Raw genomic sequence first — 12,477 nt, forward strand, 5'->3', positions numbered from 1 at the left:
GTATGAAAGGGTAAAGAGATCTCCAGAGAAATGCAGACGTTTTTCACTTCACACACCTTTTTAGAGAAATGTTCACTTCCAAGAGTTTCTGCATGTATATCTATTTCCAGTCCCCTTATTCAAAGTTGTTTTGTTCCCATTTCATTCATTCAATCGTATTTATTGAGTGCTTACTGTGTGCAGAGCACTGTATTAAGTGCTTGGGAAGTACAAGTTGGCGACATATAGAGACGATCCCTACCCAACAACAGGCTCACAGACTAGAAGGGGGAGACAGACTACAAAACAAGTAGACAGGTATCAAAACCAGCAGAATAAATAGGATTATAGCTACATGCACATCATTAATAAAATACAGAAATAACAATTTCAACACAACAATGCATCTTGAATAGGTTACTTTGTTTCAAATGCATCCTCTTTCTTTTTACTGTCAATGTTTCAAAGGTAACGTGAGTCTTGACAGAAATCTCATATTGTCATTTACTTGTTGAGGTGTTTTCATGCTGTAGTCATTTCTGGAGAGTGTGGGTGTTTCATAATCATTAGAAAAATTGAAGGAACCTAAATCAGAAGAAGAAATATACTTTTGGGAATAGTCCTAATGACATCTCAGTCTCGCTGAACAACCTTGAATTGGAACAGGAGTTCTCTCCGCATTGTTTTTCCCATCTGTAACAACAGGTTCTGTGTGAATAGATTTTACTAGCCTGAGAAGAAAATGGTTATTTGTGCTCAAACAGGATGACTTTTCCATTAAGGGATGAGTGCAAAGGTATGTATGTTGGTTCCCCACCACTCTCTGTGGGAGTCAGTGTAGGAGAGCAGCACGAAAGCAACTTGGCCTTGTCGAAAGGTCACGGACCCAGGAATCAGAGGCCCTAGGTTCTAATCCTGGCTCCGCCACTTGTCTGCTGTGTGACCTTGGGCAAGTCACTTCACTTATCTGTGCCTCTGTTACCTCATCTGTAAAATGGGGATTCAAACTGTGAGCACTATGTGGGACAAGGATTGCATCCATTCTGAATATCTTGTATTCACCCTCACTCTTAGTACAGTGTCTAGCACGTAGTAAGAGCTTAATAAATACCTTTTTAAAAAAAATGGAGAGGAAGAACAGAACAGAGCCTTGAGGAACACCCATGATAAGAGAATGAGAGTCAGAAGAAGAGTCACAAACCAAACCAAGACTTCTTCTTCCCATTACTCATGAGGGAGGGAGAAGCCACAGCTCCTCCCAAGCCACAGAGACCCAAGGCTCTGTAGATAAACTGCCCAGCCCCACACCATCTTGTCCACTCCTACTTCACCTCGCTTTGCTTCTCTAGAGTTAACGGTCTCATCCATCTCACCACTGATCTCTTGCCCATGTCCTGCATCTGTCCTGGAACACCCTCCCTCCTCATATCCTACAGACAATTACTCTTCCCCACTTCAAACCCTTATTTGAGGCACATCTGCAGATTAAGCCCTTTCCTTTTCTCCCATTCCCTTCTGCATCACCCTGCCTTGCTCTCTTTATTCACCCCCACAAACCCCGCAGCACTTATGTACATATTAATTTATATTAATGTCTCTCTCCTGCTCTAGACTGTAAGCACGTTGCAGGCAGGGAACGTATCTGTTTATTGTTCTATTGCCCTCTCCCAAGTGCTTAGTTCAGTGCTCTGCACACAGTAAGCACTCAAAAAATACGATTGACTGACTGACAATGGCCCCTTCTCCAACATAGTTGGGGGAAGATACAGTGACGGTGTCAAAGCTGTCCAACTTTTAGAATTCTGGGCAGCTTGTGTCTGTGGTTATGGTCTTCTTGAGGGCTACAGGACATTGGTTCTGGAAGCCCCATTCTTTACACTCCAGGACGGGGCAAGGGTCATCATACACAAGGCTTAAAGCCCCCTAATGACCAGGGTTCCAGGATCTGCCCTAACATTCAGTACCAGCCTCCCCCAGTACCACAGGATGGTGCCTGCCGAAAGATTAGTTTTGCAATCTTTCCACTTCTGTGAAGGCTGAGATGGTTTATAACTAAGGACTATTTACTACAGGCCTGTGTAGTCTGAGAACTCGCTCATCTCCTGGATCCGTTATTTTTTTGGCTTGACCCTGTCATTTTGGCTTGTTGATTCCATTGCTTGTTGTCATCGCAATCCACTGTCACCCTTGTCTTTATCTGTTTACACCCATCTAGATTGTGAGCTCATGTAGGACAAGAACTGAATAGGATCTCTTATGCTTACATCTACCTCAGGGCTTTGCATTGTGCTTGCCTCAAAGTGAGTTTGTTTTATTTATTTTACGGCAATTGGTAAGTTCTTACAATGTGGGAAGCACTACATTAAGTGCTGGGGTAGACACAAGTTCCTCAGATTGGATAGCCCCTGTTTCATGTGAAGCTCACATTCTAAGTAGGATGAAAAACAGGTATTGCATCCCCATTTTACAGTTGAGGAAACTGAAGCTCAGAAAAGTGAATAATAATAATAATAATAATAATGGTATTTGTTAAGCACTTACTGTGTGCCAAGCAGTATTCTAAGCACTGGGGTAGATAGAAGGTAATCAGGTTGTCCCACATGGGGCTCACAGTCTTAATTCCCATTTTACAGATGAGGTAACTGAGGCCCAGAGAAGTAAAGTGACTTACCCAAAGTCACACAGCTGTCAAGTGGCGGAGTCAGGATTAGAACGCATGACCTATGACTCCCGGGCTCTTTCCACAAAGCCATGCTGCTTCAGTGACTTGCCCAAGGTCACACAGCAGACAAGTCATAGAGCAGAATTAGAACCCAGGTCCTCTGAATCCCATGTCCATGCTTTATCTACCAGGATATGCTGCTGACCTTACGCTGCCCCCCCCCCCCCCCCCCCCCCCCCCCCCCGTTCTCTCCCCACTCCAGTCAGTGTTTCATTTGAATGCTGAAGGAGCTTGCTAGGGAGAACACAAAATCAAAAGTTATTAGCAGGAATCTTATGTTTTTTGAACCTCTACAGTTGGTTCCTTAATAGTGTTCCAGTGCTTAGAACCGTGCTTTGCACATAGTAAGCACTTAACAAATGCCATGATTATTATTATTATTATTAGTGTTTAATGTAAATACCTTTAAGAAGTCTTTGCAGACAAGATGTACACTTACCAATTCAAGCCAGGGATAGCAATGGAATTTTAGTCACACAGGATATGCATCAGTTCCACTGGGCCAAGACCCTTTGGACTCTCTTGCTCTTGAAAGTTTGAAAACTGCTGCTCTAACTCATGTCTTCATTTCATTCATTAATTCATTCATTCAATCATATTTATTGAGTGCTTTCTGTGTGCAGAGCACTGTACTAAGCTCTTGGGAAGTACAAGTTGGCAACATATAGAGATGGTCCCTACCCAACAACGGGTTCACAGTCTAGAAGGGGGAGACAGACAACAAAACAAAACATATTAACAAAATAAAATAAATATAATAGTAAATATGTACAAGTAAAATAGAGTAATAAATCTGTACAAACATATATACAAGTGCTGTGGGGAGGGGAAGGAGGTAGGGCGGGGGGGATGGGGGAGGGGGAGAAGAAGGAGGGGGCTCAGTCTGGGAAGGACTCCAGTCTTCAAAAAAAAAAACAAAGAGCAACTTAAATACTTAATAACTTATTGAGTACTAAGATAATCTTTTGGATGTATTTATAACTTGCTAAATGTAGACAGATTTTTCTCAAATGAAAAATAGGATAGAAAGTAAGAAGCAAGCTTGGCATACAGCATGGGGTTGGAAGTCAGAAAAACCTGGTTCTAATCCTGGCTCTACCACTTGTCTTCTGGGGGACCTTGAGCAAGTCACTTAATTTCTCTGTGACTCAGTTGCCTCATCTATAAAATGGGATGAAGACCAAGAGCCCTACATGGAACAGGAATTGTGTCCAAGTTAATTATATTTTATTTATGATCTCGTCATTAGCCTCTCAGAACAAATAACATTAAAAAATACCACTAAAAAAAGGGATTTTAAAGCTCCCTACTCTGGCTGCAACCTTGCTCTATAACAGGACAGAGCATATTTTTTGTTAGGGGAAACTTTAATTATGAGAATTTTAATTCCTCACCATTAAGATAATATGAGACTGAGTTGTGTCTCATAAAGAATAGAAAAAATCAAATCAATTCCATTTCTTTTCCAGGTTTCCTCAGCATGCATTTATCATCAAGAGAATATGATTTATTAGGACTAGGGTATAGGTAATCTTATGCCTATCGAAAGATCAAAAGCATAGTGCAGGAAAGTATAGGAAGTATGGTATAGTCCTCTAGACTGTGAGCTCATTGTGGGCAGGGAATGTGTCTGATGTTATATTGTGTTCTCATAAGTGCTAAATACAGTGTTCTGCACACAGTAAGCACTCAGTAAACAGGATAAACAATAGAAAGTAAAAAGTAAAACACTAACACTGTATGTATGGTAGAGTTTAAGAAACTCGGCATTCTCTACATACTTGCTGTGAGGAGGAAGGGAGAAAATACTCGGTTTTACAAGAGGTAAAGTTATGTTTAGAGAGCTGAAGTTAGTTAAACCAGGAGCAACCAAATAATAGCAGATTTAACTTGATTATCCACAATGTTGAGGTTAATTCCTTACTCTCAACCGGAGTTCCTGTGCCTTCTGGAGAAAGTGTTACCTAGTAGAAAGAGTGTGAGTTGGGAAACCTGAGTTCTAATCACATCTCTGTCTCCATTTGCCTGTTATGTGACTTCAGGCAAATCACTTAACTTCTCTGTGCCTCCATTTTCTCACTGTAAAATGGGAATGAAAAATATGTTTCCCTTCTCCTGAAACTTTGAGCCCCCTGGGGAATGGGGTCAATCCTGATTATCCTGTATCTATCAAATTGCTTGGCACAGAGTAAAAAATTAGCAAATACCATTTTATCATATTAATAATAATAATAATTAGTAGTAGTAGTAGTGGTAGTATTATTAATATCTTTATGATGCTGATTTACTAGGTCTATAAAAAATTGCATTGTGTCTGCCAAGAAAACTAGTAAAAGGTAAAGTTTATAAATCAGTTAGTCATATACATTTGTAATGAATTTTAAAATGTGATATTTTCCTCATATCCATTCATTTCTCACTGAAGATACAGCTCACCTATGAGGCTCCACCTGTATTTTAAGGCTATTAAAAGAAAGCCAAAAAACAAATAAATGGATTTAGAAGCAAATTAAGCCAAAGTGGCCTTTGGAAGGCCAAAAGCCTCGACTTAGATTAGTGTATTTTGGACATATCATCAGGAGGACTAATTCTCTGGAGAAGACACTAATCCTAGGAAAGGTCCAGGGAAAACGTGGAAGAGGTAGACCAGCAACTAAATGGATAGAGACCACAACAAGGATTACGGAAGAACCGTTAGAAAGGTTATGGATTATGGCAGAAGATAGGACGTTCTGGAGAAAATAGATCCATAGAGTCTCTATGAATCAGAAACGACTCGACAACACTAAGTAGTAATAAAAGAAAACATTTGAGTTAGTGCAGTATTTACTTAAAAACACCAGAGAGCGCTCTGCAGCCTTTCTCAAATTTTTAGGTAAAATTTGAGTTAAATTTTAGTTAAAAAGCCCTCTTTTAAGATTAATTTCTTGTTGACTTCAACTGAGTTGTAAAAATGTTTTTGCTCTCCCCATTGAGGTGTCTCTTGTCTTTGGTATAAAAACGAAAGGTTTATCAGCACTCTTTTGTAATAACAATCGAAGATTATTTGTGAGGCATGGGTCTCATTCTTACACTGTTATAAAATTTTCCTTTTGAGTTTGAAATTTGCTCAATTCTGTCTCGATCTTCAGACGAGGTCCTAAAACCTTTGAGGAAACAAAAAGAAATGGTGAAAATGCTTTATGAATATTTTTGGCAATTAAATGTATCCCTTAGTAACCTGATTTACGAGAAACTGAGAGCAAAGAATTAGAGAGCTTTCCGTGGCAAATATTTCCTCTGCTATGAAAATCCACTAAAATCAAGTTAAGGAATCAAAATTATGTTTTAGCTATTTTGGTCATTCACTTGGGGTTTTAAGTAGACCCATTTGGTGTCAATGCCAGGTACTCTAATTTTCTTTTCCCCATTGAAAATCTAATTGATCTGCAGTGATCCACCTTATGTGTAGAGAAGTTGATTAATGATAATTGTAGTATTTGTTAAGCACTTACTATGTGCCTAGCACTGTACCAATTGCTGGAGTAGATACAAAATAATCAAGTCACACATGGGGCTCACAGCCTAAGTAGGAGACAGAACAGACATTGAATCTCGGGAAGGGATTGTCTCTGTTGCTGAATTGTACTTTCCAAGTGCTTAGTACAGTGCTGTGCACACAGTAAGGGCTCAATAAATACGATTGAATGAATGAATGAATCTCCATTTTGCAGATCAAGGAACTAAGGCATAAGAAAGTTAAATGACTTGCCTAAGGTCACACAGCAGGCTGGTGGCAGATGGGGATTAGAACCAAGACTCCCAGGCCCTGGCTCTTTCCAATTGGCCCCTGGAGACAAATTCCCAAGTGACCAGGCGGGACACTGCGGGGATTAAGGGACTTGAGACATATATCAGCTGAAGATGGAGATGGAAGGAGACAGACAAGGACTGAGGTGGGAAGAGAAAAAGAAAATTTGACCACATCCTCACACCTTGGGCTGTGGGTAAGAGCGACCAGCGTTGTTCCTAGATTTTCCCCTTCCCAAGCCATGGTGAAATTGCTTGGGAAATGGGCCAATTCCAGCTAAACCACCCGGGGATATGGATAGCAAGCAGTGGGAGAAGTCAACTGGATCCACTAGACAATTCCCTCTAGATGTAAGCTTATTATGGGCAGGGAACATGTCTGCTAATTAATAATAATAATGATAATAATAAGATTTGTTCAACACTTATTTCCCAAGCACTATTCTAAGCACTAGGGTAGATACAAAGTAATTAGGTTAGATGCAGTCCCTGTCCCACGTGGGGCTCACATTCTTAATCTCCATTTTACAGATGGGGTAACTGAGGCACAGAGAAGTGAAGTGAGTTACCAAGGTTACACAGCAGGCAGGAGGTGGAGCCAGGATTAGAATTCAAGTCCTTCTGACTCCCAGGCCCAGGCTCTAATAGGTCATGCTGCTTCTACTAGGCCATAAAATTTCTGTTGTATTATACTCTCCCAAGATCTTAGAACACTGCTTTGAACATAGTAAGCACTTAATAAATGTGACTGATTGATTGTTTGAAACAGGGTTGCGGTAATCAATCAACCATACTTATTGAGTCCTTACTGTGGGCAGAGCGCTGTTGGTAAGATGAGAACTGACCAGAACGGCCAACCTGGCTTTGCGGTGACTGCACCAGACTTCAAAGATACACTACAATGCTCTCTGCTCCTCCGGTGACCCCCCGGCGCTCCAGGCTGGGGACAAAGGGTGGGGCCGGAGCGGGAGGGGAGCCACTCTGAGATGGGGTCCGCACCTCCAGGAACACCCTCCCTCCTCATATCCAACAGACAATGACTTTCCCCACCTTCAAAGCTTTACTGAGGGCACATCTCATCTCCTCCAAGAGGCCTTCTCTGACTCCGACTTCCCTTCTGCCTCACCCTGACTTGCTCCGTTTATTCACCCCCCTTCCCAGCCCCACAGCACTTATGTACAGCTCTGTAATTCATTTATTTATATTAGCATCTGTCTCACCCTCTAGATAAGCTTGTTGTAGGCAGGGAATATGTCTGTTTGTTGTTGTATTGTACCCTCCCAAATGCTTAGTATAGTGCCTTGCACACAGTGGATATGTTGGGGCAGGGAAGGAGGAGAGAGAACAAAATCTGAGTGGGAGTGGACGACCAAACGCTCTAACCCTTGTGCATTCAAAGCAAACTGTGGGCCTGGGCTCCAGTCAGGTTGCAAGGAGAGTCAGTCAGTCAGTTGGCCATTCATAGTTTTTGAGCACTTACCATGTGCAGAGCACTGTATAAGCACTTGGGGAGAGTACAATGTAACAATATAACACATTCCCTGCCCTCAACGAGCTTACAGTCAAGAGGGAGAGATAGACATTAATATAAATAAATAAATTACAGATATGTACATCATAGCTGTGGGGCTGGGAAGGGGGATGAATTAGGGAGCAAATCAAAGCAGCGCAGAAGGGAGTGGGAGAAGAGAAAAGGAGGATTTAGTCAGGGAAAGCCTTTGGAGGAGATGGGCCTTCATTAAGGCTTTGAAACAGTGGGGGGCCAGGGGAGAGAGAGTAATTTTCTGTAGGACATGAAGAGGGAAGGAGCTCCAGGCCAGAGGCAGGATGTGAGCAAGAGGTTGGAGATGAGATGAACGAGATCGAGGTACATTGAGAAGGTTGGCATTAGAAGGGCTGCCCTCAAGAAGGCTAGCAGCTCTTTCCATGGGTTTCCATTCCCTGCCCAACTGATGAAGTCCAGGAAGTAGCTGGGGCATTCATTTTCCAGGCCTTTGGATGACACTGTCACATTATTTATGCTTTATGCTTGGTGAAACATGCATTGTAATATGGATGTACCAGCCAGAAATGGTTTTATTTTCACCTCTGCTGCAAGCGTAGACTCTGATGCTGTAGTGGATGCTGTAGGGAAGTAGCGTGGTTTAGTGGATAGAGCATGGGCCTGAGAGTCAGAAGGACCTGGTTTCTAATCCTGGATTCACTACATGTCTGCTGCATTACCTTGGGTGAGTCACTTAACTACTCTGGGCCTCAGTGACCTCAGTAAAGTGGCGATTAAGAGTGTGAGCCCCATGTGGGACAGGGACTATGTCCAACCTGATTAACTTGTATCTACTCCCTCCTCCCCTCCTCCCCTCCTCCCCCTCTCCATCCACCCCACCTTACCTCCTTCCCCTCCCCACTGCACCTGTATATATATATGTACTGTATATATATGTATGTATATGAACTTGTACTTCCCAAGTGCTTAGTACAGTGCTCTGCGCACAGTAAGCGCTCAATAAATATGACTGAATGAATGAATGAATACACCAGTGCTTAGAACAGTGTTTGGCACATAAGAAACACTTAACAAGTACTATTATTATTATGTGCATGGTCATTAGCCCCAGTGGAACAGCATGGGTCTAAGTGGGGTCAGAGGAGCAGAATGGTCTAGTGGAAAGAGCCTGGTCCTGGGAATCGGGACCTGGGTTCTAATCCCAGCTCCTCCACTTACCTACTGTGTGATTCTGGGGCAAGGCACTTAACTTATCTGTGCCTCAGTTCCCTCATTTGCCAATTGGGTATCAAATACCCTGTGAGCTCTTTGTGGGATCTGATTATCCTATATCTACCCCTGCCCTTAGTAATAATAATAATAATAATGATGGTATTTATTAAGTGCTTAATATGTACCAAGCACTGTTCTAAGCATTGAGCACTGTTAGTGTTTGGCATAAAGTAAGTGCTCAACAAATACCATTGTTACTAATTTTCTTTATTATTATTATTCAGTATCTACCCACTCTGCTCCCCCAAATACTCCCTAGAGAGCTCCCTTGAATATGGAGTTCAACAATGAGGTTTGAAGCTTTTTGGCAACAACAGAGATTGCTACGGACCCTTCTTCCTTTCTCTGGCAGGTTGAGGAGCCTGGGAGAAGCCCAGGGGTGTTGCCTGCAGATTCCATAGCATCATCTCATCCTAGTTTTTATTGTCGTATTGTGCTTTCCCAAGCTCTTAGTACACTGTTCTGCACACAGTAAGCACTCAGTAAATTCAACTGAATGATTCAGTGATTTTCTTGCCGGCTAGTTCCGTGTCAGGATCCCACAGGTGTGAAGTGCCATTTGCCTGGAACAGCTGCCCCATCCCCCAACTCTGCCCTACCTCCTTCCCCTCCCCACAGCACTTGTATATATTTGTACAGATTTATTACTCTATTTATTGTACTTGTACATATTTACTATTCTATTTACTTTGCTAATGATGTGCATATAGCTATAATTCTATTTATTCTGACGATTTGACACCTGTCTACATGTTTGTTTTGTTGTCTGTCTCCCCCTCCTAGACTGTGAGCCCGTTATTGGGTAGGGGCCATCTCTATATGTTGCCGACTTGTACTTCCCAAGCGCTTATTACAGTACTCTGCACATAGTAAGCACTCAATAAATACGATTGAATGAATGAATGAATCCTTTCATGCTGATGCGTATGCAGAACTTCCGATTTTCTTCTGGTTGCATAGATGCCACTCTAGGGCCTGTGTTTGGGCAGAATGTGAGTGAAAAAGTGAAGCAAAATTACCCCAGATCTCCATATGGGAAATGCATAAACATTTCCTAAATGTTGAGGGGGTCCATTCTCTGATCACTCTGTTCCAGGTATTGCTTTGGAACTAATGACAATTCTGAGATGGCCCTGATTGTAATCTATCATTTATGCCAAACAAACAATTTCAGCCAGAGGGAAGGAAGAAACAGAAGACACATAAATTATTTAATAAAACAAGGGCAGGCAGTTTCTGCTTTTTATCAGCCCTGTTTACGAAAAGGCTATCATTTCACCACAGATTAAATTCCTCTACAGAATTTCTCGGCATTGTTGCCAGGCCCTTGTTTTCAAGTTCTTGCAAGCAAAATACCAGAGCTCAGATTGAAAAAAGAATTATGCAGCATACAAATATAAGTGGTTATATGGTTACAAATGAAATCAAAGTATTTTTGGGGGGTTTTAAAAAATCTCAAGGCTCTCCTGTGCTTTTGTTCTCTCTAATGGGAAAGAAAGATGGGCTTTTAAATATCTGCTGTTGTTTTACAAGCATTTAAGTGATTCTCCTTTGGTTACCTGTTTTTCTCCTTAATAAGAGAGAAAAATACACTTGCTATTGAGTGCAATTATACCGGACCCATGGTGCAGAATGCAACGGCAGGGAGACTCATTCTCCTAACCTAAGCCTTCCCTTCAGCAATTACCTCTTCCACCCACTAGACCTGATTACTTGGTGTTTGGGGGCAGTTTGCTTTCAGTGCGATTGTCTGGGATGACGTCTTCTTATTACTGACTATAAACCTGTGCCCATTCCCTAGTCCAACAAGTGCAGGCCAACTGTTCTTTGAAAACAACTTCGTTCTGACCAATACCTCTCCTCAGAAATGAAAGGGAGGTTAAAGTTGCTGAATTAGTCAGAGCAGATGCAGCAGTAACTTCCAGCTTGCCTGCCTCAAACTTCTCTTTCCATTTTCTTCCATCTCTGCCCCCTATATCTCCTTACTGGCTGCTCTGTGAACATCAATATAACTTGCTTTTTTAAGATTAAAAAAACAATTTTGGGATTCAAGATTTAAAAAATATATATACATTCCACGTTCAGCATTTGTACTTAGACTGGGAGCCTCAAGTGGGACAGGGACTATGTCCTATCTGCTTATCTGATATCTTTAAAAAAAAAAATAAGGATTTTTTAAGCACTTACTATGTGCCAGGCACTGTACTAAATGCTGGGGTAGAATCAAGTTAATCAGGTTGGACAGAGTCCCTGCTTTACAGAGGGCTCACAGTATTAATCCCCATTTTACAAATGTGGCATCTGAGGCACAGAGGAAGTGAAGTGACTTGCCCAAGATCACATAGCAGTCGAGGCAGAGCCAGAATTAGAATCCAGGTCCTTCTGACTGCCAGGCCCATGCTCTATCCACTAGGCCACTGCACTTTTCAGTAAATCTTCCTCAATGCTTAGCACAGCACTTGGGACACAATAAGCACTTAAATACTGTAAAATATTTTTTAAAAACGTGGATGCTAAAATTTCATCAATTAGACCTCATAGGTTTATTCATGAAAGCTGCCTTGTTGGGAAACATGGGAAGCTTATAATATAGACCTACTCTCATCCTGTAATGTGATAGGTAAAGCTCTGACTGTTGGGAGAACCAGCAAAAGACCTGTTAGCCTGTTGAGAAGCATGTCTACCGACTCTGTTGTACTGTATTTTCCCAAGGGGTTCATGCAGTGCTCTGCACACAGTAAATGCTCAAAAAACACCCTTGATTGACTGATAGAGCTATCCAAAATGGGGAAATCATAGGTGAAAAAAGATAGTGTGCTTTGTGCTTTGCTTTGAGATTGTGCTTTGCACAAAGTGCTCAGTAAATCAGATTATTATTATTATTATTACTAATAATAATAATAATAGTTATGGTTTGTATCAAACAATATGGGCCAAACACTGTACTAATTCAATTGTATTTATTGAGCTCTTACTGTGTGCAGAACACCATACTGAGCACTTGGGGGATTACAATATAACAGTAAACAGACACATTCCCCGCCCACAACGAGCTGTTGGGTAGGGAATGTCTCTATATGTTGCCAACTTGTACTTCCCAAGCGCTTAGAACAGTGCTCTGCACACAGTAAGCGCTCAATAAATATGATTGATTGATTGATTGATAGAGGGGGAAGATACAAACGTAACAGTTGAGACAGAATCCCTATCC

Source organism: Tachyglossus aculeatus, chromosome 2, assembly GCF_015852505.1.
Source record: "Tachyglossus aculeatus isolate mTacAcu1 chromosome 2, mTacAcu1.pri, whole genome shotgun sequence".
Lineage (NCBI taxonomy): Eukaryota > Metazoa > Chordata > Mammalia > Monotremata > Tachyglossidae > Tachyglossus > Tachyglossus aculeatus.